Source organism: Bubalus kerabau, chromosome 10, assembly GCF_029407905.1.
Source record: "Bubalus kerabau isolate K-KA32 ecotype Philippines breed swamp buffalo chromosome 10, PCC_UOA_SB_1v2, whole genome shotgun sequence".
Lineage (NCBI taxonomy): Eukaryota > Metazoa > Chordata > Mammalia > Artiodactyla > Bovidae > Bubalus > Bubalus kerabau.
In genome coordinates, this window is record NC_073633.1 from 95,902,810 (window position 1) to 95,930,755 (window position 27,946).

General features: G+C 40.4%; 1 protein-coding gene and 2 long non-coding RNA genes across 4 annotated transcripts in view; 2 read left to right on the forward strand and 1 right to left on the reverse strand.

Annotated features, from left to right (window-relative positions):
* LOC129622140 (neurexin-3-beta) overlaps positions 1 to 27,946 on the forward strand; it is a 612,931-nt gene that overhangs the window by 246,603 nt on the left and 338,382 nt on the right. The window lies entirely within an intron of this gene.
* Positions 73 to 27,889, forward strand: LOC129621867 (uncharacterized). Its single transcript, XR_008699770.1, has 3 exons — positions 73 to 313; positions 26,604 to 27,044; positions 27,468 to 27,889. It is a non-coding gene; the product is annotated as an uncharacterized LOC129621867 (long non-coding RNA).
* Positions 17,309 to 23,631, reverse strand: LOC129621865 (uncharacterized). Of its 2 annotated transcripts, XR_008699768.1 has the most exons (4): positions 23,497 to 23,631; positions 20,927 to 22,491; positions 20,736 to 20,828; positions 17,309 to 19,129 (listed from the first exon to the last, which is right to left on the reverse strand). It is a non-coding gene; the product is annotated as an uncharacterized LOC129621865 (long non-coding RNA). The 2 variants fall into 2 exon arrangements; XR_008699767.1 differs by having other exon boundaries at positions 20,736 to 22,491.

Sequence of the window (27,946 nt, forward strand, 5' to 3'; positions counted from 1 at the left end):
TCCAGGCTGAGTTTCGCATGCAGCATGTTTATTAAGGAGTGTCCTTGGGATGAACACCTGTGGGAGGGAGAGGACAGAAGCTGGATGGGGCAAAGGGAGGGGAACTGCCTGGGGCACAACGGCAGCCTCCGCTGACTTCACGTGAAAGTCTGGAGCCACAGGAGCCCTTTGGCATTGTCCCAAGTTGGGCTGAGAAGGCTGGACCTTCGTCCATCTCCAATAATTAGTTACCTGGTTTGTGGGCTGTGCCGGGGGGAGACCTTGGGCAAGAAGGGTCACTGCAACTGAGGCTAACCTTGAAGTGGCTGACAAGGTAGGTAGAAATCAAACGATTGTTTCTCCTCAGAAAGTTCAGAAGGATTGAACTTTGGCTACAGACCCCTTGCTGACAACATTCCCAGGAGGTGGGGCAACAAGGCTTTCACTGAAGGAAGATAGTATATCAGAGGCCTCCACGGGCCTTCTCCTTCTTCTTTTGGACTTGTTTGTCCTATTTTACAGGATTAAATCTCTAATGAGAATCTAACTGCTTCCCTGACAGAATACCTTGAAGTGTTCCAAATATGGGAAAAAAAAAAAAAAAAGATCTTTTTCCATTAATGGATAATGACACTTTGGCAGATAAGTGAGCAATTCTGCATTGACTCACAGTGGGGAGAGGGGGAGATTATGGCAGGATGTGGCTAGCCTTGTTGAGTTAGCCTCGCTGCTGTCTAGAGAGGCTGCTGCTTTCCCTTCTGGGGGATTTGTGTGTTTAAATCAAGGGTGACACACTCAAAACACACTTTTGGGCAAAGGAAAGCTTGGCTGAGAGAAAGGGAAGACCAACAAGGAAAGAGCCTTGTAGACTGTGACCTTTCAAGCTAAACTCCTGCCCTGAGAGAAAGAGAGACTTATTTGAATTTGCAGACATCTCAGAACTCCAGTGAGCCAGGCATTGGCGCTTTTCCTCTGGGGCACTACAAAGCTTAGGTCTTTGTAGATCAATTAAGTCATTAGCACTCCATCTAAATGAAGGTGGATTTCCTTGAGGAGGCTGAGCCAGCTGGCCTGCCCCAAGCAGCACAAAGGCCATGGGGGTACCAGAGTCAGAGCCAATGGCTCTAAGCCGCTGGGGTCAGAGGGCCTCCAGCTTGTAGCTGAGTTAATGCTGCCTGTTTTCCAGGCGACCTCAATCACTGCCCTGGGCAGATTGAAAGCCGATACTAGACTCAAGTGCTCCCTAGTCACATGAGAGTTTGTAAATATGATTTAAAAATCCAATTGCCCCCACCTGCCCCACTAACAGGCGGGGTTAGAGAGCTGCAAGGTGTGAGGGACTGTATGAGCAGGTGTGTTTCCATCTTGGGGAATGTTGCATTCTTACAAACCGCTCCCTTAGGTATCATAATGGAAGAGTTCTAGTTTTTAATTCAATTTGTTCCTTAAACTTTGCAATAGATGATAGCACAGTTGGAAAAGCAAAAAAGCAAAGGAAGAAAAAAGAAACGCTCCCTTCTATTTTTGTCCCTCGTCTGCTCAGGAAACCAACCAGTTACTGGTTTTGTGTGCTTCCAGAGGTTTCTCATACATATACAAGCAAGAATTTATTCTTGTTGAGCCTCCTGTTAAACCAATAGTCACATACTATATATATCATTCTGCATCTTGCTTTTCTCATTTAATGTATCTCAGCTGTCTTTTCATATTAGTACATTGAGAGCTTTCTCATCCCTTTTATAAACAGCTACATCCCATTTCATTGCATAAACATATTATACGTTTTCGGGGGTTTCCCAGATGGTGCTTGCGGTAAAGAACCCTCCTGCCAATGCAGGAGACTTAAGAGATGCAGGTTCCATCCCTGGATTGGGAAGCTCTCCTGGAGGAGGGCATGGCAACCCCCTCATATGTTTTTAACCATCACTCTGCTGTTTGCTATTACAAACAATATTGTAATTAACCTTATATGAGCCTCATTTGCATGTGTGTTTGAGTATATCTGTAGGATACATTCTCAAAAATAAAATTACTAGGTTAGGGGGAATATGCATTTTGTAACTTCAGTAGCTACTGCCACAATGCCCTTGACAAGCATTATATAAATTCACAGCCCACTCGAAATGGAATAAGTATTTCCCCACATCTTACCAACAGCTTGTCAAGCTTGGAAATTTGCCAGTCTGGTGTGCAGTACACTTTTGATTTTCTTTTTCCTATAATGAGGTTGTACATCTTTTTACATGTTTAAGAGCTATTTGTAAAATTTTTTTCTGTGACTTGTCTATTGATGTGTTTTGCCAACTTTTGTTACTGGTTTCCTGGTTTTCTTTTCTAATTAATTTCTGCTAAAAAGACAAACTTTCTGTGTGATATGGGTTGCCAGTCTCTTCCTCATACAATTTTTTATTTGCTTTTTGCTTTTACTTGTAGTTTTGTTCCTGAGCTTTCAATTTTCATAAGGTGAAATTATCAAACTTTCCATTTATGGAATCTGTAAGTTGAGATCTTAGAAAAGAGGCTTTTCACATTCTGGGGTTTTAAAGTAATTCACCCATATTTTGTTTTGGCAACTAGTATATTTTTATTTCTTTATATTAAAATTTTAGGAAATTCCCTGATGGTCCAGTGGTTAGGACTCCACACTCTTACTGCCAAGGGCTGTGGTTCAGTCCCTGGTGGGGGAGCTAAGATCCCACAAGCTGTGTGGTACAACCAAAAGAAAAAAAATTACAATATGTGGAATTTATCCCTTTATGAAGTGTGAAGTGTTAATCCAAATGTATATATTTTTCTGGATGGTTACCCAGTTATCCCAATAACATTATTTGTATAAGCCATGCTTTCCCATATAAGCCATTTTTATGGTGCTCTGAGTTCCCAGATGTTTGAGAGTCTATTTTTAGACGTTTTTCCTGCTGCATTGATTGGTCTATATATGTACATTTTAGAATTGTTGAGCCTGAATAATTGATTTCAAAACGTAAGAGAGCCTGTTCTCCCTCATGGCTGTTCCTTTCAGAACTTTTCTCATTTGTTTTTGTTTTTTTACTTTTTATAGCTTTTAGAATCAGCTTCTCTAGCTAAAATATGTGCATATATCATAAATAAAAATGTATGTTTTTATTGAGAAGATGATATTAATTTATAAATTAAAGAGGCCAGTTACCTTTATGGCCTTTATGAGTCTTTCTTTTCAAGACATGATATATGTATTTAGTTTAAATTTTATTTTATGCTCTTTATATAAATGCCACATTTTGTTCTTTGGTTATTTCTCCAAAACTTTTTGTCTTCATAACTATTTATAAATGTGCATCTACCAATGAATAAGCTGTTTGTATATATGAAACTAAGGTGTACTAATTTTATACTCTTCCACCTTATGGAATCTTATTGAGAATAGTCATTGTTTTCGTCATGTCTTCTGAGAACTCCCTGTATTTGGTTATATCATCTATAAATAATTTTATTGTTCTCATTTTAGTTTTTGTGTTTCTACTGTTTCTAATATCTTTGGCAAATAGCCCAGTACAACAACATCATAATGATAGTGAGGGTTCCTTAGCTTTGTTCCTGACCTTAGTAGGAGTGATTCTGGTGTTTCCTTAATAATCATGAGGCTGACTTTTGGAAATATACACATCCTTATAGTTACCTAACATTGAGCCATCCAGTTTTTGATTTCTCAAATTAAGTCCCATTAGTTGTGAGTATTTTCTAAAACATGGGACTGGATTTTTCTTGCTAATACTTTTTTTTTTTTTGTCTTTTCCTCTGCCCTTGAGTAATTATTTAGTATTGGAATTCTCTGTTCTTTAAAAGGATGGAACGCTTTCTTTACGAAATTTTTGGGCGTTCTACTTTCTTTTTCTGAAAGGGGAGCAAGTGGCACTCCTCTATATCATCTATGGATATGGATGTGTTTTGATTTTGTAGCTTTTTAGAATTATTTTTAGGCAATTACATTAAAAAAAAGATAGTCTCTTTCTTCCCATGTTTTCAAATGAATTTGCAGAGTTAACCACAAGTATTTTTTCTCACTCTGGAATTATTTCCTACTAATCATTTTTAAACTTTTATGTATCTGCAGTTTTCTTCCTCTTTTTCATGATGTGAGGACCTAAAGTTTTACTTTTTTTTTTTTTTTCAGAACATAGATTTTAGATATTGTGATTTTATTGGGTTGATAAAAAAAGTTTGGGTGTTACAGAAATACCCGAACAAGCTTTTTGGTCAACAGAATATCACTTTTGTATTTTTTAAGTTAAAATTTTTTTTTTATCTTTGTAAATTGATCCTTTATAGTTTTCTTAAATATATTCTGTGGGCTTTTGGTAAGTTTACTGTCAAATTTTGAATTGGTTTAATTTTATTCTTTCCTCTTATTAGTAAAAATGTTTAAGGCCATATATATTCTTCTGAGCACTGCTTTTACTGGTACCTTCTACTGGTATGTATTGGTGATAGACAGGGAAGCCTGGCGTGCTTCAGTCCATGGGGTCGCAAAGAGTTGGACACGACTGAGCGACTGAAGTGAACTGAGTATGATATGTGGTGCTTTTATATTGTTTTTCTAGGCAACCTGTAAGTTTGGTTTGTATTTCATTTGTCCCAAGAGTTAAGAGTTTCAAATTTTAAAAGGAATTCACTTATTTTCTTGATCTTGTTGCTAATATTTAGTTACTATACTATGATCAGAACATGTGGACTATGCTATTTTTTCTTTTTTGGAAAGTAGAAATTGAATTTTTCTTTTTTGATCATACGTCATCACATTTGTGATTGTCACATGGATTCTTGAAAAAAAAAGTATACTATTTATTTTAAAAGCATAAAGCTTGAAATTGATTACTTAATATGCCTCTTAATTAAGTTACTTGTATCAGTTACATTTTTTACTACTTTGTCATTGAATAAGTGGGGTGGCAGATCTATTGCAGATCCATTGCTTAACATTTCTCCTGGTGAATCTTGACTTTTTTGTTTACTGAATGTTATGATTATGTCATTTGATTGACAAATGGTTGTGATTCTGATGTCCTCTTTGTGAATTGCATTTTTAGTGTTTTAAAATGATCCAGCAATCCCACTGCTGGGCATACACACTGAGGAAACCAGAAGGGAAAGAGACACATGTACCCCAGTGTTCATCGCAGCACTGTTTATAATAGCCAGGACATGGAAGCAACCTAGATGTCCATCAGCAGATGAATAGATAAGAAAGCTGTGGTACATATACACAATGGAGTATTACTCAGCCATTAAAAAGAATACATTTGAATCAGTTCTAATGAGGTGGATGAAACTGGAGCCTATTATACAGAGTGAAGTAAGCCAGAAAGAAAAACACCAATACAGTATACTAACGCATATGTATGGAATTTAGAAAGATGGTAACAATAACCCTGTGTACGAGACAGCAAAAGAGACACTGATGTATAGAACAGTCTTATGGACTCTGTGGGAGAGGGAGAGGGTGGGAAGATTTGGGAGAATGGCATTGAAACATGTAAAATATCATGTATGAAACGAGTTGCCAGTCCAGGTTCGATGCACGATACTGGATGCTTGGGGCTGGTGCACTGGGACGACCCAGAGGGATGGAATGGGGAGGGAGGAGGGAGGAGGGTTCAGGATGGGGAACACATGTATACCTGTGGCGGATTCATTTTGATATTTGGCAAAACTAATACTGTTATATAAAGTTTAAAAATAAAATAAAATAAAAAAATAAAAAATAAAATGCTTAACACGATTAATTTTTTTTCTTTAACCTGAATACCACTTTCTCTGATTTTCAGATTTCTATCACTGATTTCTTTTGGTTTGCATTCTCCTGGAATCCCTTGATCTATCCTTTTTATCTTTAATCTTTTAAAATTGGTTACTTTTTAAAGCAACTCACTTGTTCACAGTATAGAGTTGATTCTGCTTTGTTTTTTAATGTGAAAGTCTTTTTATCTTCTAATAGATAAATTAAGGAAGTTGACTACGTCTAATAATGTGACAGGTATATTTGGTCCTTATCTCATACTATTTCTCTTTTTCTTATAGATTTGTTTGTTTACTTGTTTTAAATGTGGTCTGACTTGTGTGTCTGTGTGCTACTTAAAGGTGTTTATATTTTCTCCCTGGTGGTCATGTTTACCACTATAGAATTATATAAAATGTTTAGTGCTCTACATTTTTAAACTAGAACTTCTCATCCGTGTACCATATAGCTCAAGGCAGTTGGAAAGCCTCTGGCCATGAGTAGTCTTATCTGCTTACCTTAGTTCCTGCAAATATATAATCTTCTCTTGGATTTTTTTTTTTTTAATATTGGGAAATAGCACTTTAATGAATATGTATTAGGTCCTTACTATGAGCAGTGGATCATAATCCTTCTTAGTGTTTATTATGGAAAGAAATGTGCATATATTTCCATTAACTGAGCACATACCTTTATATGTTATGCTTTGCCTCCTGGCCCTGATCCTGGGAAAGACTGAAGGCAGGAGCAGAAGGGGGTGACAGAGGATGATGGCATCACAGACTCAATGGACATGAGTTTGAGCAAACTCCAGGAGATAATGAAGGATAGGGAAGCCTGGCATGCCGCAGTCCATGGGGTCGCAAAGAGTCAGACATGACTTAGTGACTGAACAACAAATCAGAGAATTTTTTCTACTTCCCATCTTTTTCCCCCCACCTAACTATTTTAGTTATATTGTTTCTGCATTGTCAGGACATATCTTGCTTTCATTCTGATTCATCACATATCTCCATTAGATTAGATATAGTTCTTATTTAGGGACAGAAGTCTGTTCTCACCTTCAGTCTCTGTCAATTTTTCAATCATGTATGTCTTGGTTAACTCAAGTTATTCCTAGTGGTTTCCTCAAGCTTTCCACTGTTTTTGCTGCTAAATAGTGTTTGCCCATTGACTTTATACTGGGGTATAATTTGGTTGGGTATAAAATGTTGTCTTACACTTTGTTTTTATTGTGAAGACCTTTATGAAGATTGACTAGTAAAGTGCTGGTGAGTCCAAGTAGCTTACCTTGAGGAGGCATTGTTTATGTTCAACCTTTTATAAATGGTTATTGGGGAAATATAGATAGAGGAAATGGTTCTAGGCAGAAGCATTGCAGGTGTAAAAGAGTATAGAGCTTCTATGGAATTGGCAGTTGCTCAGCATAACTATAACGCAGAGGGAAAGGAAGATGTAAGTTGACAAGAGAGAGTTAGAAGGAGATAGACCATCAAGGACTTGGCATGCCAGGGGCATCAGGATTTCTTCCAGGGGTATAGAATAAAGCCATTGAATGCAGTGAATTAGGAGAGAAACATGGCTAAAACTGTTCATTTTAAGGGAGGGATGAAGAGGAGTCCATGAACTTTCCCTTCCAGGCAGCGTGTGAGTCCTACCCTGTGTTCTTATAGTGCAGACCCAGAAATTCCATCTTTCACAAATGCGGGTAAGTCATATTGATGGCCCCACTCCTGACTCCTGCCAGCCTCACTAGCAGCCTGGTAACTTTACATATGAAAGTAAACAGTCTATGTGACGATGATGGAATTTCTCTCATGCTAGGCCTGTGATTCCAACTATCTTCCTAGAGCAGTAACTAGCAAGAATTAAGGACATCTTAGTCATCCTTTTTAAACATAAAAGGATAGTGGCTCTTCTAAAGAAGAAAAAATGCATTATAGTCCTTAGCTATATATTCCTGTACCTCTGTAATCTGTAAACTCTCTTTCCTCCAAAAATGTCAAGAATCCAACCAATATTCACTATAGTCCTAAAACATTTTCTTCTTCTGGTGCTCCATGGGACTTTCTGCTCTCTCACTAGTTTCTAGATTACTTCTTGGAAACCTGCAATACTTCACTCATGCTATAGCTGCCAGCATTTGCTGGTTTCAGCTAGAGCACAATTTTTTTTTAATCAAATGTTATTTTTAAATTACCATCTCAAGTACACTTGTTGCTATTCTGTCTTCAGTCAACTATACGCTAAATATATTGTCTTTATAGGCAAATTTATACTGTATCATAGAAACAGTGCCTATCAGACAACCAAGTCTATTTTCGGTGCTTGCTTGCTTCCTTGCCTGGTTGCTTTCTTTCTTTTCTATCTGAATAGCATTATTGGCTACTTCTGAAGGAAATCCCATGGACAGAGGAGCCTGGTAGGCTACAGTCGATGGGGTCGTAAAGAGTAGGACCTGACTGAGCGACTTCACTTCACTCCCTTCACTCACTTCATACTTTATTGCTGGAGAAGGAAATGGCAACCCACTCCAGTGTTCTTGCCTGGAGAATCCCATGGACAGAGGAGCCTGGCGGGCCATGGTCCATGGGGTCACAGAGAGTCGGACACAACTGAAGTGACTGAGCACAAAGGAAACTGGATTGTGGGATTTCCACTGGAGGCTGGAGATTGGACACAAAACCATGTTCACTGTGAGGACTTGCTGGATTCACATTTGTTAAACTCTGCAGTGAAGCGATGTGTTTTGCTGATTGCTTCCATTTTCTTAATGCTGTTTTCAGGTAGCCACGGGTCTTAATCCTCTCAATATAGCTATTCTCAGTGAGTACAAAATATATTGCAGACTAATAGTCAGTAATTTCTTCATTCTTGTGTTGAGAGCTCTTACCTAAAGGAGCAAGGCTTTAATAGGGTCTCAGCTTGACTCTTGCCATGTTTGCACACAAAATAGATAAGGCTCACTTTGTTTGGAAGATGTTAATTGATTTTGTCCACCATGCTGTCTAACAAGCAAATTCCCTGAAAATATGGTGATGGAAGAAAAAAAAAATCTGTTCTAATTGCTGTATAAGCACAATCTCTCCCTTCCACTTCTTTTAAAGGAAAAATGGCTCTCAGTTCTTAAAACTTTTGGAAATTAACAACTGATGCTACACATGCACAGCCCTACTATCAGCTGGCATTTTGGGAATTTCCTTATTGTTGCCAAAATTTAAAGATGGACACATAGAGAGAGATTACGTGATCAATGGAATTCAGCACCCTAGGATTTGGTAAATACTTTAACCTGACTTAGGTAATGAAGTGGAAAGGCAGAGTTGGGATTTAGGAGCTAAATAGAGGCTTTTGGGCAAGTTTGCAAATCACAAGAATCTATTGTAGACCCAAACCAGGTTAATAGCTGGATTACTCTGTCATTTCCCAGGCTCTGGAATCTCAGTATTCTGTTCTTTCTTCTTTTTGTGACGTGGAGGACTCTTCCACCACATAGTTTTTTTCTTTGAACTCAAGTGCTGCAGTCCCATCTGTGTTCCGTCAAGTTTCAAGGGGGCTGGTTGCTTTGGGAGCTTCTCTTTTTCTCTGGCATTGCTGATACTGGGACTGGATAAAAACTGGCACCACTTAACTACATAGCTAAGTAATTGGTAATAAGAAAGTGCTTGACAAAACTGTCTTGCAGATGAGAGTTCCGATCTCGCCTGTGTTGCCTAAGGCCCTCAGCAAACAAAGGCCAAGATCTAAGAAGGATTAAAGAGCAGGATATTTCCAGTGGAATTTGGCAACAGACACATTTTGTGTTTGCAATGGAAGAAGTAACTGAAGGGCAGGAGGTCAACCTCCTCTCAGTTGTCTTTTCCTCTAAATTTCTAAGCGAACCAGCAAAGCGTTAAGTCCTTTCCTCTAGCACCATGCAGCCTCGGTCTCCTGCAAACGCCTCTTAAACTAATAACCAGAGGACAGAGCAGAAAACTTTATGAGTTTGCCCCTCGACCTAGGAGGCAAATACCTTGAGGCATACAAGCTCCATTTTACACTTTCATCATACATTTCCCCAGTACCTAAAACAGTCTGGTCAATGAATATGTTAGTTAATAGCATAGGAATCAGATCACATTTATAATTATAACCAACAAAAAATAATTCTGATGAGAATATTGTCAAGATAGGTTCTACTGTAAACAAGCCTTCTGGATATCACCTTGGGGTTTCCAAGAGATTTTTTTTTTTCAAGAGATTTTTTAAAAGGCCATCTAACAGATGTTTGTTTCCTTTCTTTATATTTGAATGAAATTGTTGGTACCAGTTCTAGCTTAGCACTCAAAAAGTACCACTTCTTATTCCCTACCCACCTGGAGGGCATCCAAATCTGCAACCCATGATTAGAGACTTGTAAGATGAGCATGTTATTAAATGAGCCTCACTTCAGTCTCCCTGAAACGGAAACATTCCCCTGCCGTCTCCCCCACCCCCGCCTCATAGCTGCAAACCTCTTAATGTGGGTGGCCATAAAATAAATGCAACCAGAGTCAACTCAGAGTGAAATATACGCATTCCATATCACTACAGGGCTCTTCCAGGTCAGCCTTTATGTGTTCTGATTGTGGTGTGTGATGCTGCTTTTCCTTTTGGCATTGTGCTTGATTTGTGAAGTGGGGGTGGGGGGAAGAGTAGTGTGGGCTGCTAGATTCCCGTCATCAACACAAAATTTTGTTGCCTTAAATCACTCTCTTATGCACATTATAAATGTTTTGAGTCAACACAATGCTGGAAAAAGGTACTGGGTTAACGGACTGAACATGGTGTATTATTATCATCTTTGGCAGGCTTACTAGGAGATTTCTATGTGTCTACTGAGCAGGTTGCTCAAAAGGAAGTTCTAGATGATGCAAAATTAGAAAAGGAATTAAATTAAACATACTCTGAATGGATCAGAAAGGGGCAGAAGGTCTGGTTGCTGTGAGCAAGGAAATGATAACAAAGGAAATATTGGGTTGGCCAAAAAGTTTCATTCGAGTGTTTTCACTGTGTCTTATGTAAAAACCCAAATGAATTTATTGGCCAGCCCAATAGTTTGCAGAAGCTTCTTTTGCCTAAGCTTGAGTCACACCTCTGAAGTTGAATTTATTAATACTTTTGCTCCATAGCAAAAAAGGCTTTCCTGAAACAAACAGAAAAGCAAAAAACATTATTAGTCCTATTGGTCCATAAGGTCCATTAATTCAGTTCATGATGAAAAAAAAAATGGATTCATCAAACTGTACATTTTTGTTCTATTGTAACTGACCTCAGCTAGTCCTCAGAAGTTTGCTCCTGATCATATATTCATTAGAAATATGGAAGGGAATAGCATTTTAAAGGTGAATTTACTTATTCCTCCAAATTAACTAACACTGCACACTTAATGTGCACGGACATAGATCCAGCTGTCCTAGGGTTTAGAATCTAATGAACAAAAGAGATAATAAATAATGAAATGTATGTAATAGTGTATAACATAGAATGCTGGGAAAGAGACACACGTGGTAGATACTTGAATTCTAAATGAAAGCACTCTATCTGCTAGCTATGCGAAGCACAAGATACAAAAGAAAATCCTACATGAGGAAAGTTTAATTCAAAATTAAGCAACAGTTTCAAACAGCAAAATGAAAACTAGAAGTACCACAAAGAAGTGCACAGTTTATTATTTAACAAGTAGTAGTAAGAATAACGACTTCAGGATTTGAGGAAATAAAGTGCTTTTCTGATTAAGAATGATGGTTAGAGAAGGCTTTCAGAGTCTCAAAAAGATGAAGAGATTGTGACCAGAGTGTAGTCTTTCAAGTAGAAGGAACAGCATGGGAAAAACATCAAGGGCAAGAAGGCTCAAAGATATTAAGCTGTTATGAACTAGTATGTAGGAAAAGCAAATGATACAATTATAAAGGTAAGTTATAGAGGATTTCAGTGCTTCTGTAGCCTATCATATTAAAAATAGCCAAAAATGATGGTAGTAGCAGTAGTAGTAGTAACAGGAAAAGATAAAATTCATTGACACTGATCTTGGGAAAGACTTACTTCCAAGTGCTTCTGCTGCTGCTGCTAAGTCACTTCAGTCGTGTCCGACTCTGTGCAACCCCATAGATGGCAGCCCACCAGGCTCCCTCGTCCCTGGGATTCTCCAGGCAAGAATACTGGAGTGGGTTGCCATTTCCTTCTCCAATGCATGAAAGTGAAAAGTGAAAGTGAAGTCGCTCAGTCGTGTCTGGCTTCTAGTGACCCCATGGACTGCAGCCTTTCAGGCTCCTCCGTCCATGGGATTTTCCAGGCAAGAGTACTGGAGTGGGGTGCCATCGCCTTCTCCACCATGTGCTTCTGCTGGAGTTCTGTTGCAGTTTCTTTGATAGGCAATTTGGAAAAACATATCACAAGTTTTTAAACTATTTGTAGATTTAACCAAACAATTCCACTTTGGAATGTTTATATGAAAGAAATTATTCTGAAAGCAGACAAAAATTTAGTCACAGGGGTGCTTATTATAGTTTCTCTTTAACATTCTTATTTGAAATTTGATGGGGATTTCCATGGTGCTCCAGTGTCTAAGACTCCATGCTCCCAATGCACGGGGCCTGGGTTCCATCCCTAGTCAGGAAACTAGATCCCACATGCCCAACTAAGAGTGGGCATGCTGCGACTAAAGATTCCGCATAGGCGACTAAGACCCAATGCAGCCAAATAAATAAATATTAAAAAAAAAAAAGAATTGATCAGCATAGATCTCTTTCATGTTGACTTGATAATGGCTGTTATTCTCGTCATCTCCTTGTATTAGAGGTATAGAGTAGTGAACTGAACTCTGTAATATGATAAATATACATCATGTACTACTTTATGGCAGAAAGTGAAGAAGAACTAAAGAGCTTCTTGATGAAAGTGAAAGAGGACAGTGAAAAAGTTGGCTTAAAGCTCAACATTCAGAAAACTAAGAGCATGGCATCTGGTCCCATCACTTCATGGCAAATAGATGGGGAAACAGTGGAAACAGTGGCAGACTTTATTTCTCTGGGCTCCAAAATCACTGCAGATGGTGATTGCAGCCATGAAATTAAAAGACGCTTACTCCTTGGAAGGAAAGTTATGACCAGCCTAGATAGCATATTAAAAAGCAGAGACATTACTTTGCCAACAAAGATCTGTCTAGTCAAGGCTATGGTTTTTCCAGTAGTCATGTATGGATGTGAGAGTCGGACTGTGAGGAAAGCTGAGCGCCGAAGAATTGATGCTTTTGAACTGTGGTGTTGGAGAAGACTCTTGAGAGTCCCTTGGACTGCAAGGAGATCCAGCCAGTCTATCCTAAAGGAGATCAGTCCTGGGTTTTCATTGGAGGGACTGATGCTGAAGCTGAAACTCCAATACTTTGGCCACCTGATGCGAAGAGCTGACTCATTTGAAAAGACCCTGATCCTGGAAAAGATTGAGGGCAGGAGAGAAGGGGACAACAGAGGATGAGATGGTTTGATGGTATCACCAACACAATGGACATGGGTTTAGGTGAACTCCGGGAGTTGGTGATGGACAGGGAGGCCTGGAGTGCTGGGGTTCATGGGGTCGCAAAGAGTGAGACACGACTGAGTGACTGAACTGAACTGAACTTCAATATAATAATTTAGAAAATATTTCATAATATTGTAGGCTAACATTTAATTACATTGACACTTATTCATAAAAATATGGAGCAAAAAGTAAACTAATATATGAAAAATCCTATTTGGTAACACCTCTATATGAGTATATCTGCACTGAAAAAATATTGGAAGGATTTATATCTTCAAATATGAACAGTCAGTGGCAGGATTACAGGTGATTTTGATTCCATATTATTTTGTAACATCTGTGCAATGAATATATAGTGCTTAAAACTTTTAATAAGTCTAGAAAAATGTTGTAGCAAACAAGAAAACCAATATATATTATAGATACATTTTCTTAAACATGATGTGCCTTTGTGTGGTGGAAAAGGTGGCAGAATTTTGCCTTCTTCAGCTTCACATTTGCATATGATAAGCTCTTTCATTAATAAGTGAGTGTGGTATAGTGGGGGAAAAAAGTGTGATTTGGTGTTACTGGACCTTGGTTTAAATGCCAGCTTTACCTCTCATTAATGACCACATCCTGAACATGTTGTTTAATGTATATGAGCCTCAGTTTTTTCTTCAGCAAGTTGGGAATGGGGGGATATATGTTTAGTGGCTAGAACAGCTCCTGTATCAAAGGATTATCCCCCATAAGTGAAAAAGAATAAAATATGGCTGACTGAGTAGTTATCAGGTTGATGGACTATTAAAACACCTGTTTTAAATTTTCCAGTTTCTCAAGCAAAATTAAATGTGAAAGCTCAAAAAAAGAAAAAAGCCCTCTAAAAATATAAATTTGATTAATCTTCACTAGAAAAATGAGGTTCTCCCTCTGAAATGTTAATCACTAAATATTTATAGGAAATTACATAAAGCAGAATTGGGGCCTAAAGAGGGAATTTTGACAAGAAGAGTGTGTGTGTGTGTGTGTGTGTGTGTGCGCGCGTGCGCGTGCGCGCGCGTGTGTGTGAGAAAGAAAAAGTTCATCCCTCTGATTCTTCAGTCAAATCAAATAAAAATGAAGCTAATTTGCTATTTTCCAGAATCACACTAAGCAAAGTTGAAAACTGCCAACCTTTGCTGATTATCGTGGTTTGAACAAACAGAACTTCAAGTAATTATTTGTTTGGTTTCAAATTACCTATATTCAATTCAGAGTGTTTCAATCTGCTTTGAAATTGTAGTTTCATAGTTTGTTTCATTGTGTTCAGGATGGTGGCAGGGTGAGGAAATACCTTAAAATACCTTGACTGTATCTTAAAATGTAGCTTGTTTAGAAGGTCCTTCAGTTAATTTCATTAGCATCTCTAACTGTAAGCAGAAATAGTTTCACATTCCAAAGCCCACAAGTATTTGCTCAGGGTCCCCCCCTATAATCTTTTTGCTCAGAGAACTTTAGTCCAGTTAGTAGGAGGCTGGCATAGGAGAAACAGCATCATTCACATAGTCAAATTGAAAATGAGGGTTTAGATCAAAACAAACAACAAAAAATAAAAGGAAACAATTTTGAATGAAAAATTAGATGAGATTATTTTGTTTATATTGCAATTAAAATTAATTATATATTCTAGGATATATGAGCTTCCCTGGTGGCTCAGTGATAAAGAATTCCCCTGCAATGAAGGAGACATGGGTTTGATCCCTGGGTGGAGAAGATCCCCTGGAGAAGGAAATGGCAACCCAGTCTAGTATTCTTACTTGGGAAATTCTATGGACAGAGGAACCTGGTGGGCTATCATCCATGGGGTTGCAAAAGAGTCAGACAGGACTTCGCGACTAAACAACAACAATGACTTGGATGTATAGTTGTGTGTGTGTGTGTGTGTGTGTGTGTGCATGCGCGCACGCACATATGCATGCGTTCAGTCATGTGCTCATTGTTTTTGCTCTTTGTTACCATTGGACTGTAGTCTGCCAGGCTCCTCTGTCCTTGGGATTTTCCAGGCAAGGGTACCAGCTAGGGCTGCTACTGCTAAGTCGCTTCAGTCGTGTCCGACTCTGTGCGACCCCATAGACGGCAGCCCACCAGGCTCCTCTGTCCCTGGGATTCTCCAGGCAAGAACACTGGAGTGGGTTGCCATTTCCTTCTCCAATGCATGAAAGTGAAAAGTGGAAGTGAAGACCCCATGGACTGCAGCCTACCAGGCTTCTCTGCCCATGGGAGTTTCCAGGCAAGAGTACTGGAGTGGGGTGCCACTGCCTTCTCTGAAGGGTACCAGAGTGGGCTGCTATTACCTACACCAGGGGATCTTCCTGACCCAGGGATCAACCTTGGTCTCTTCCATATCTTGCATTGGGGGGTAGATTCTTTACTGCTGCACCACCTGGGGAAGCCCTGTCCATACATGTGTGTACTCCGGGGTAAGTGCATGTTCAGGAATAAACACACAGGAACCCGGGAAAGGATGTACCATCATTCTCTCCAAATGACTGCTGCACAAAGACCAGGAGTGAAAGGTTCTTTCTATAAACCTTTTCCGCGTGGAAATGCAGCTTCTGCTCTCCGCTTGTCTTCTGTCTTCTCCATATTTAGACTTGAAGAAAAAGAAGTGCATTTCTCCCTCCCTTCCATCCTTCCTTCTTTCTTTCTTTATTTTTTTTGAATAGACTATCAGAATTTTGGCTGTGTTCAAAGAAAAGAAATAAAGCAAGCAAACTAATATGTAGCCAAGAAGGGAAACTAAGATTGCCACATCTTCTTGTACAGTGTCAGCAGTTTTCTACCTTGAACAAAATACTTTTGTTCTAAAGAAGAGAAAATGGGACTTTGAGATGTAGCACTATTATCAAACCATCTGTTGTGCTCCTGTTTTCTTGGAATTGATGGGAAATATACAAACAACATACACCAAAACTGGCCCTCTGAAATGAGTGGCCCATACATTTGGTTGGTTTATCACACAGAAACATGAAGTATTGTCATTAAAGTTTCTATTTCTGGGTCTCATTTCCTCTTATCTCCCAGTAGAAATGCTGTACTGTCCTAACATTTGTAATTGAAAGCAAAGATAGATAAGAATTCAACCCTCTAGTCCCATTTATTGCAATTGTGTTTCGATACATGGCTTAATTAGCTGTGCTCAGCCTCCTCCATCTCCTTTGAAGTGGTAAAAGTCCCATTGCATCTGTTCAGCTAATTTTATGCTGTCAGCCTGATTTTTGAGTTTTGTAGAAACCAAGGCTATGAGTGCCCTGTGTGATCTCTAAATCCAGATTCTTGATTCACAAAAGTCAATGGAGAACATGGAGCTAGTTGTCTTGGACTTGAGCTTCAGTTAAAGCATTCGGTCATCTTTCACCAAATTCACCTTGCAAAATTAATTTGTCAGCATAAGGAAGGACGGAAAAGCCATTGAGATATAGACATGTTAATAACAAAACATTACACATCTTAACACCTAGCTAGGGAAAGGGTGAGAAGGGGTTGTGAGATATTTTAAGAGTAATGCTAATTTTATAAAGCTGCTTATGGGAAAAAACAAATACTGATGAGATTGTGCAAGAAATGCTACACTGAGGTTTAACAAACACAATAAAGTCAGAGAAAAGGTGGTATGAATAAAAGATGAAGAAAATGATAGGGCTGTGTATACCTAAGGTGTGATCTTTAATATGATCAGTGAAACTGAAAGGTTGTTGTTGAATCACGCGAATACACCAGGATTCTTGGCTCCCGGAGGAGAAGAATTCAATCCGGGGCCAGAGACAAGGCTTGATAGCTCAGAGCTTTTGTGTAATAAAGTTTTATTAAAGTATAAAGGAGACAGAGAAAGCTTCTGACATAGGCATCAGAAGGGGGCAGAAAGAGTACCCCCTTGCTAGTCTTCAGCTGGATGTTATATAGTCACTAGCAGTCTGTTAATGAAAGAAAGGAATGTCTTAAAATTTAGAATGGCACCAAATGGTTTATCTTGGGCCATAAAATAATTAACTTGAATCTTAAAGAAGGACAGACCACCATACAAATAGTTTCATTTACATAGATTAGGGGAACAATATCTGAGTATAACATACTGGTTTGTCAAGTAGGTTTTGGGCCAAGAGGCGGAACCGACTTGGAGACAGAGTTTGGGGTAAAGGCGTAGTACATTAGCATAGCTTAAGACAAACATTTCCATAAGAAAAAGGCATTGGTTATCTCTAGTGTCATTATGGCAACACAGTATTTTAAGAGAAACCTCTCTTTAAATTTGTATAGAGAAGGAAAAAAATATTGTTAGTTTGTTTCCTCCTGCCGCTTAAGAGAGAGAAAAATGTCTGACACTTGCAGGCTATTTCCTCCATTTGGAGACCCCTGGCCTTCCTGCCTGTTACCCTCTCATTCCCTCCTTTTCTTTTAGGAGAATTATGTTGTCTAGGGAAAAGGGGCGTCGTTCTCATTCCATAACTGCTTCCGAGCTGACAAGGGGCGTTGTCCCTAAATTGGTGAGGCAACATATTCTCCTAATCCTCATATTGAGGATATCTGATCCAGGGGCCCCAAATAGTAGTCGGAGGAAGCTACAGCAGTAGCAGGAGTTTGAGCAACCATTTGTAACTTAAAAGCTTTCATGCGGCTAGAAACAAATCCAGTTATACAATTACAGATGCAGGGAGCAAACAGCAAGAACAAAACAACCAGAATTATTGTAATTAAGATAGTCGTCCACCATGGGGAACTAGTTAACGTCTCCCAAAGTGAGGCAATTGAGGCTTCAGGAGTATCCATGGCCCTAATCATCTTGTTCATGTGGTTAGTAAAATGAGTAACATTCGTGTTCATATCAGGTATGTATGTACAGCATTGGGTATGAATAATGGCACAGGTTCCTCCTTGTGCAGCTGTCAGAATATCTAGAGCCAATCTGTTTTGTAAAACCACCTTTCTAATTTGTGCTTGTTCAGCATTAAGAGCTGAAATAGCCTTCTGAGAATCTTGTAATGCCTGTTGAGTAAAATTAGTCAAAGCATCCACTCGTAACATAACATCTGTAGTCCCCAAAGAGGGAACAAACGCTGCAGCCAAATAATCATACCAATAAAATACAGACCTTGTCCACCGAGTTTTAAGGTGGGGTAAATTAGCAGGCTTTTCTGGAAGCTCTGAAAATATAAAGCCATGAGTAAAGGCTAGACCCAGGGTGCATCTCCCTATCCAACCAGGGGGAAGCCACGCCCATAGGTAAGAGCCACATATCTAATAAGTCCCATTTGGCGCAAGCCAGCGTGACTGAGACATCCAGTCCCAATTTGTGCCTGGCCAAACAAAGGGAGAACCTGATCTGGGGTTGGAAAACACGGGAATGATTACATTGCATGTTTCCTGAGACAAATATCCCAATTGTTTCCAATCATTGTAATTAAGTTGTTGGCTAACTTTTGGGGACGGCTCTGTTTGTTCCCAGCATATAGAGGCAGTAGATATCAAGCGTCCTTTTTCAGGAGTTAGCCATGTAACCTCGTCCCATATTTGATAAACGTCAGGCAAAAAACCATTAGATCTAGACCGGTTTACCTTATATGTAGAAAAATAGTCATTGAACCTAGACAATGTATAATCAAAGTTAAAAGTCACATTATGCCCATAGTTAGAGTACAAAGTGTTGCACCAGTCCATTTTAGGGTTGGTAGTTGTCATCAGATGAAGAAGCATCGCATGTGATTGCTGTCGAAGGTATTTACAGACTTGGAGAAAGTCTTTTCCTTGAAGTGGGGATGTCCACCACGGGAAGCCTTCTACTGACGAAGAGGGGAGCGCTCCACAGACCCAGCAGTTTATCTTTTAGATCTTCTCGAGCTGCATAGTTTAAAGTTAGGAATTGAGAACAATCGTGATCAGGTGTTTCATTTTCTTTTTCAGGAAGGAAAGTGGCAGGATTTAAATTTTCACAAACTTTAAGCTTAGTTACTGGTCCTTCTAACAACAATGACTGATACTTAAGAAGCCTACTGTCTGTCATCCAACTATTAACCTTAGAATTTAAGATTCCACTCACATCATGAGAAGTCAGGACAGTAAGGTTTCGTCCATTAATTATTTTTAAAGCTTCAGGTGCTAATAAAGCCGCTGCCCCAATTACTCTTAGGCAGTGGGGCCACCCACGTGAAACTACATCTAATTCTCTGCTTAGATAAGCAACAGGTTGCTGGTGAGGCCCTCGGGGTTGTGTCAAAACTCCCAATGCCACACCTTTTCTTTCAGTGACAAACAAATTAAATTCTGACCCTGTGGGCAAGCTCAGAGCTGGAGCTTGCAGGAGAGCAGTCTGAAGAACCTTAAAAGCCTTTTGAGTTTCTGGAGACCAAACCAGTTTGTCGGTTTGGGCCTGCTGAGTTTCAGCTATAAGTTTATATAAAGGCCGGGCAAGTTCCCCGTAATCCGGAATCCAAATGTGACAGTAACCTGTGATTCCCAAAAATCCTCTCAATTGTCTTAAAGTCATAGGTAGGGGGTGATTTAGTATAGGTTTAATTCTCTCAGGGCCTATGGCCCTAGTCCCTTCTGATATGATTAAGCCCAGATATCTAACCGATTGTTGACAAAGCTGAGCCTTTTCTCTTAATGTCTTGTAACCACAGTCTGCCAGAAAGTTTAAGAAATCTTCAGAGGCTCGCGAACAAGCTTCTTCTGTCTCAGCACAGAGCAAAATATCATCTACATATTGTAACACCACTGTTTCAGAGCTATTAAACTTTGGAGATCTCGTGACAAACTTTGTCCGAATAAGTGAGGACTGTCACGAAATCTCTGGGGCAAAACTGTCCAGGTTAATTGAGAAGCTGGCTGCGTAGGGTCTTCAAAGGCAAATAGGAATTGACTTTCTTTCGCCAAAGGCACTGAATAGAAGGCATCTTTTAAATCAATTACTGAGAAATATTTGGCCTGTTCAGGAATTTCAGACAATAGAGTATAAGGATTAGGCACTACGGGGTGTAAAGGAACTACAGCCTCATTTATTATTTGTAAATCTTGAACTAGTCTCTATTTACCATTCGATTTTTTTATACCCAAAATAGGAGTGTTGCAAGGACTGTTACAGGAAATTAATAGTCTCTGTTTCTTTAAATTTTCAATGATGGGTTTTAACCCTTTTTTAACTTCAGGTTTTAGTGGATACTGCTTCTTATGTGGAAATACGTGCGGGTCTTTGAGCTTAACAACTACAGGAATAGCATTTTGAGCTTGACCCACAGATTTTTCATCTGCCCATACTCTAGGATTTACATTTTGTTCAACTAAAGGGAGAGAAAGGGAGGGCTCCATATTCATGAAAACAGAGGCATGGACCTTGCTCAGTATATCCCTTCTCAAGAGGGGTGAGGGAGATTCTGGCACAATCAGAAACTCGTGTGAAAACAGCACAGAATCTCAGTTGCAAGATAAAGAATAACTGAAATAATACCTTTTGGCTCGTCCAGACAGTCTCATTACGGAAGCGGATCGGGAAGAAAGTGGGCCAGGGGCTTCAGTGAGCAAGAATAAGTTGTCCCAGTATCTAAAAGGAAATCGACGGATTGGCCCCCCACAACTATTAATACCCGGGGTTCCTCAGGTGTAATTAGGACGGGAGCTTGTGTGGGGACCCCCGGGCACCTTTAGTCCTGATTGTCTTGAGAGTCCGACCCGGGAGACCTACGCCTCTGGGGGCAGTCTCTCTTCCAGTGTGGTCCTTTGCAGACCGGACATGGAGCCGGGGGCGGCTTAGATGTCTGAGGGCAATCCCGCTTGAGGTGCCCCTCATTTCCACAGTAGTAGCAAGCCCATCTCTTTTCACCTGGGCCCCTCTGGGCACTTTTCTCAGGCTGTTTAAGAACGTTTTTCATAGCCATGGCGAAGGCTTCCGCCTTTTCCTTTGTCTTTTTTTGCCTTTCTTTCTTTTCCTCATATTTCCTACCATAATAGACTGTCTGAGCCAGTTGTAACAGAGTATCTAAAGACTGATTTGGTCCATACGCCTGTTTTAATAGCTTACCGCGGATATCTGGAGCCGACTGAGTGAGAAATCTATCTTTTAAGATCACTTTTCCCTCTTCACTTTCGGGATCAATCTCAGTGAATCTGCGAAGGCCTTCTCTCAGTCTATCTAGGAATTTACCAGGAGCTTTCTTCTCCTGTTCTATGTCTGTCAATTTGTCATAGTTTAAAGGCTTAGAACGTGCCTGTCTAAGTCCTTCAAGAATACATCTAACAAAATGATTTTGATCTCATCTTTCTTTAGCTGTGTTGTAGTCCCAGTCTGGTTCTATAGTTGGGACCGCCTGATTCTCAGTGGGGAGGGCCGCTATCTCGTTCTCCCTCTTCCCTACTGATTCATTACCAAGCCATTCATGTCCATAAGCAACCGCTTTTCTCAAAACTCGAGTCTTTGACTCGGGAGTCAGCGTTTGTCCCAAGATATACATCACATCCTTCTAAGTGAGGTCATAAAGCAGAGTAACACCTTTAAAAGCTCTAATATATTTTTCTGGGTCATCTAAATAGTCTCCCAGATCCTCCTTGATTCTTTGTATTTCTTGATAAGAAAAAGGCTTATTAACTCTCACAGACTGATTATTTCTCCCGGTGGGTGTTTCATAAAGAGGCAACAGCTTCTGTGGCTGTTCCTCAGTCTGTCTGGCTGCTCTGCGCATATGATCCCAGGGATAGATTGGAGAAACCTGTTTTTCCTCTTCTCTTTGTTTCCTGTCCTCCATCTCATCTCTTACTTCGATGGTCTGAGTTTCTACTGAAACCAGAGTAGTCTGAGGTCGTACTGAGACAGGAGTTGTTTGGACCTCCATGTGGGCAGTTTGAATCCCAGTTTGGAGTCCCCAGCACGGGGGCAAAGTAAGAGGACAGGAGGGAGCTGAAGGTTTCACGCCCAAATCTATACCCTTAGGACATAAGTCTGGCATATTTCGCAGAGAGTAAAAGGGCAACACATATGCTACTTCTACCCATTTCTCTTGTTCCTTACAGAACCGGTCTAATTGTAGAACAGTATTATACTTAAGAGACCCTCCAACCGGCCACCGTTCGCCGTCCTCCAATGGATACCGTGGCCATGTAGTATCACATAGGAAGACCAGGTGTGTCTTCTTTAAGCCCTGGGGATCAAATCTATCCCAGTTTTTCAGGATACAGTTCAAAGGAGTGAGGCTGGAATTGTTAGCTCCCATCTGTAAGAGAGAAAAAAAGCGACCAGCGCCATTTTTTCTACCGGAGGCGTCCCTCCCTGCTCTAGATGGGGGTGTAGACAGACGTTACACCAAAAGCTTTTTCTTCCTGGTCGGACTTAGTCTGTCCCTTACCGACGCAGGCGCCGTACTCGTCCCTCCCGGTTCTACCACCGAGATGGGGTGGGGATGTACCAGGGGTAGACTTGATAGCATCCCTACTTGACGTCCAGCTCTTCACCCTTAACCTTGTTTGCCTCTGATGTCACCTGGGGTGAATCAGAGTAACCTTCCGGAATGCCTCCCAAGCTAAAACCGCTGTGGGAAACATTTGTCACCTGAGTGCCTGTGCACGACCCTGAGCATTTTTTGACTACAATAAGACCGACGCGAACATAAAACTGAGATGTTCTTTTCAAGCATCACCACACCAGTATAACAGCCTCCTCTGATCCACTAAGAGCCAGCGTTACCCATCGCAGTCCCAATCTGAGTAACCTTTAACCTCAGAGATGTTCTGGGAGCTAGAGCTCCATCTAGCTTCCGAACTTTCGATTCCTAGCGAGGCTAGGCGCTTTCTTGAATACCAATCCAAGTTTGGGACCTAAGCCACAGTATACAGTAACAATATAGATCACAAGTCTCTTGAAAGTCTATGATCCGATATATTAGGTTAGTACTTCTAATTCTCAAGGAGTTATGAGATGGTCAAAGAGACCGAAAAGTTTGACCGAGAAAGGAGAGTTCGGTCCACACGCTTTGCCCATTTCTGGTCGGTTCCTGAAGGAGACATTGGGTGCCTCTTGGCATTGACAGGTCGGTATAACACCCCAACAGGTTTTTCCCATAAGCCGTATGAGATCACTGTGGAACCGCAGAGCAGGGCCCCTTACTTGCTTCACGCAGAGCCTGCCATTCATTCACACAAGCACACGGAAGAGTTAGTAAAACACAGCAGAAAACGTGTTCGCTAAGAGAACAAAGAACTAAAGCTCCAAGCATCCTTACCTTGTCCTGAAGGATCCCGGACGAGCCCCCAAGATGAAAGGTTGTTGTTGAATCACGCGAATACACCAGGATTCTTGGCTCCCGGAGGAGAAGAATTCAATCCGGGGCCAGAGACAAGGCTTGATAGCTCAGAGCTTTTGTGTAATAAAGTTTTATTAAAGTATAAAGGAGACAGAGAAAGCTTCTGACATAGGCATCAGAAGGGGGCAGAAAGAGTACCCCCTTGCTAGTCTTCAGCTGGATGTTATATAGTCACTAGCAGTCTGTTAATGAAAGAAAGGAATGTCTTAAAATTTAGAATGGCACCAAATGGTTTATCTTGGGCCATAAAATAATTAACTTGAATCTTAAAGAAGGACAGACCACCATACAAATAGTTTCATTTACATAGATTAGGGGAACAATATCTGAGTATAACATACTGGTTTGTCAAGTAGGTTTTGGGCCAAGAGGCGGAACCGACTTGGAGACAGAGTTTGGGGTAAAGGCGTAGTACATTAGCATAGCTTAAGACAAACATTTCCATAAGAAAAAGGCATTGGTTATCTCTAGTGTCATTATGGCAACACAGTATTTTAAGAGAAACCTCTCTTTAAATTTGTATAGAGAAGGAAAAAAATATTGTTAGTTTGTTTCCTCCTGCCGCTTAAGAGAGAGAAAAATGTCTGACACTTGCAGGCTATTTCCTCCATTTGGAGACCCCTGGCCTTCCTGCCTGTTACCCTCTCAAAACCCCCAAAGATGTTTCACTTTAGCTGTGAAATGGGTTCAGACCATGCTATCCAGTCTAATACCTTTTTTGAGAATACTAGCTATACATTCCGGAGAAGGCAATGGCACCCCACTCTAGTACTCTTGCCTGGAAAATCCCATGAACAGAGGAGCCTGGTGGGCTGCAGTCCATGGGGTGACGAAGAGTCGGATACGACTGAGCGACTTCACTTTCACTTTTCACTTTCATGCATTGGAGAAGGAAATGGCAACCCACTCCAGTGTTCTTGCCTGGAGAATCTCAGGGACGGGGGAGCCTGGTGGGCTGCTGTCTGTGTGGTCGCACAGAGTCGGACATGACTGAAGCGACTTAGCAGCAGCAACAGCTAGACATTCATCCTATTAATATAACATTTTGTACATTGTGGGTCCTGTCAGGTCTCTGTTGGCTTGAGATAGATCTGAGTAAAAAGCAACAGAAGTTTCTAAGGTATCAGGCAGTAATACATGATCTACAACTTAACAGGACTTTGATCAAGGGGGCAGAAATTGTGCTCATCAGTTATCCCCATGTTGGTCTGCATCCTCTGGCCTCCACTGATGCAAGGTTTGAGGTAAATGGAGTTGGATCAGGAGCAAAGTGTGTCACTTCTAGGTGGCAATTTAGACTCATATCCATCCTTCCTCCATTCCTGTCTTTCGCTGCCTCCTCTTGGTTGAACTTTAGAGGTCTAGTATCCTAGAGAGTCTTGCATGAAGATGAAGTCAGGCCACCAACCCATATTAGCACTTACATGAGCAGGAAATAAACATGCAATATGCACGCACGTGTGCGTGTGTGTGTGTGTGTGTGTATGCATGTTAAGCTACAAATATTTAATTTGTTCATATACCATAGATAGCCTATCCTGACTCTTACAAGGAAGGGTTCTTTTTTATTGATCCTGAGATTTGATCATGTAACTAGACCATTAATTTTAATATTTAGAAACTGCAAGTTAAAAAGGGCTTCCCAGGTGTCTCAGTGGTAAAGAATCCGCCTACCGGTACAGGAGTCACAGGAGACAGGGGTTCAATCTGTGGGTTGGGAAGATCCCTTGAAGAAGGGAATACTACTCCAGTATTCTTGCCTGGAAAATCCTGTGGACAGAGGAGCCTGGCAGGCTACAGCCCATAGCGTCACAAAGAGTCGGACATGACTGAGCGACTGATCACACACGCAAGTTATAAAACAGCTGCACTAGTCTGAGAGGAAAATGAAAATTCTTGAAGTTCTTCTCTTTCTTGGGATCTGACCCTTCTTGAAAACCTCTGAAACCAGGCTTCCCAGCCAGTACACATCAGCTTGAGACACAGTGTGCTGCTGGGACATCAGGCCCCTCAGCCTACAGTGGATTGCAGGGCTAGGAGGCCAGATCATCTAGACAGAGCGTCACCAGCCATGAGCAGCCGTGCCTGTTACTTCAGGATGCCCTGTGAATATCATTTCTGTGTGTAACATGACATGAAAAATGTAGAGATGCACCATGGGTCTGGGTATCCAGGTACACCCCTATGATTACTCCCGTACTCCAGGTCTTCTTTTCTTAGTCTCCATTCTCACCTAAGTCCTCTCCCAAGAATATTATTTTCAAAAAAATTAATAAGTAATTATTGCAACAATTGGCAATAAATATCAGTTGAAAAAATAAGTAAACCTACAGGCACTCCTGTATACCTCCAGAGGCCCTCTTTTGAGGTCTCTCATCTGTACATAGGGGAGAGAGTTTCCTGGCAAACATTAAAATCTTCCTAATAAGAACATCCCATTCTGTTCCTGAATTTTTGTCTTGAAAAGAGAAAACCTGAAACTAAAGCCTACTGAAGCCTGGGGTGTCTCTGTTAGGTTCACCCAATCTTTTTTTTTTCCCTTGGAAAGCAAGGAGATCAAACCAGTCAGTCTTAAAGCAACTCAATCCTGAATGCTCTTTGGAAGGGCTGATGCTGAAGCTGCAATACTTTGGCCACCTGATGCGAAGAGCTGACTCATTGGAAAAGATCCTGATGTTGGGAAAGATTGAAGGCAGAAGGAGAAGGGGGTGACAGAGGATGAGATGGTTGGATGGCATCACCAACTTGATGGACATGAACTCGGGCAAACTCTGGGAGACAGTGAGTGACAGTGAAGCCTGGCATGCTGCAGTCCATGGAGTTGTGAAGAGATGGACACAACTTGGTGACCGAACCACAAAATCAATCTTTGTTTATCATAAGAAACTAGATTTTAATAGTCTCATATTTATCAAATGTTTATGTCATTCCTGAATCTTTATGTTTTACATATATTAGTTTCCTTATTTCTCATAGAACATGAAACCCTAATGAGCTAAATATTGTTTTCAATCCCTGTTTTACAGATTAAAACAAACAAACAAAACTGAGAAGCAGATAACTTATGAATCTTGCTCATGATTGCATAGCACTACCTAGCAAGCGTCAGAGCTCACGTTAAGAGCAAGAAGTCCAATTCCAGGCTCTAAAAGATGATGCTGTGCTATCTCCTCTCAACAGGCTGAAGGTGAAGTTCCCAGCCTAAGAGTTTTGTTTCATTTGGTGTAAATTGTCATCCTCTATCCTAGCGCCAAAAGTCACTTCAAAAGGAAACAGCTCTGACGATCAACAATTGTTTAGAAGGGGTGTGATTTGAGTTTTAAGAGTTGACCTTAGTTCAGCTCAGATCTCCTGTTTGACAGTGAAAGTTATGCTGCTGTCCCCTAAAACAGATAATCTACTATGCCGCCACCTCTGTGACGGGTGACTCCATATTCATATAGGAGTGTTTTGTCATCGGAAAAAAGGTAAAAATGCGCCCAACACGTCTTGTGTTCTATCCCCCAAAATTTGGCATATTGGTCCTCTTTGGAAGGTTTAAAACCTGCAAACTTCCTTACCACCCCAATCATCTGTGATGCACCAATAATAATTATGCTTCCCGATAGTTAAATAATGTGTCCATTCTATGAATGATAATGGCTGCACATTAAAAGTGGCCAAAGAGTAGATAATGTTCTAATTAGCCAGAAATGAGAAAACAACTCTAGTAAAAATTCTCAGCTTGCTTAATGCTTCATAGTAATTAATAGTAATTGATAACAACTTGTAGCAATTAAGATCTAATATATGTACTTAATTTGCAAGTGTCCTCCTTACCTTGAATACATGTTTTCATCTAATATAACAGTCTGGGATTGGGGACTCATGCTTTTCTCTCTTCTATTGAGGAAATTGTTAAGGCTCTTACAACGTCATGTTGTTGCTGGAAGAGAGTTTCAAGATCCTTTTAGCATACTGCAGCGCACTCTGGATGAAAACTTTGAAGCTTGGAGAAGTCTAGTCATTTATTCAAGTCACTTTTCAAGCCATTGGCAGGAAAGTTGAGTGGCATCCCTGGGTCAGCTACTCCTTTTGTGAACAGGGCTGGCATGTGATATGGTATAGTATATGGTGCTTTTGTCTGTATAAAAAATTACCTTTGCTTTGTTACAAGAGACCTGGGGTACAAGGACTCTAAAATTGATAATCATGTCAAGTTAATAAATTAAAAGGGGTTTTATGTCTAAAATGCCAAACACTTTGTTTTATAGGTATAGTTGTCCTCTCTACTAGACACTGTACCTGCAGAACAAATAAATGCACATGCAAACCTAACCCCTCTACACTCTGTTTGAACTCTTTGAATGACACTGAGCTCAGAACTTTG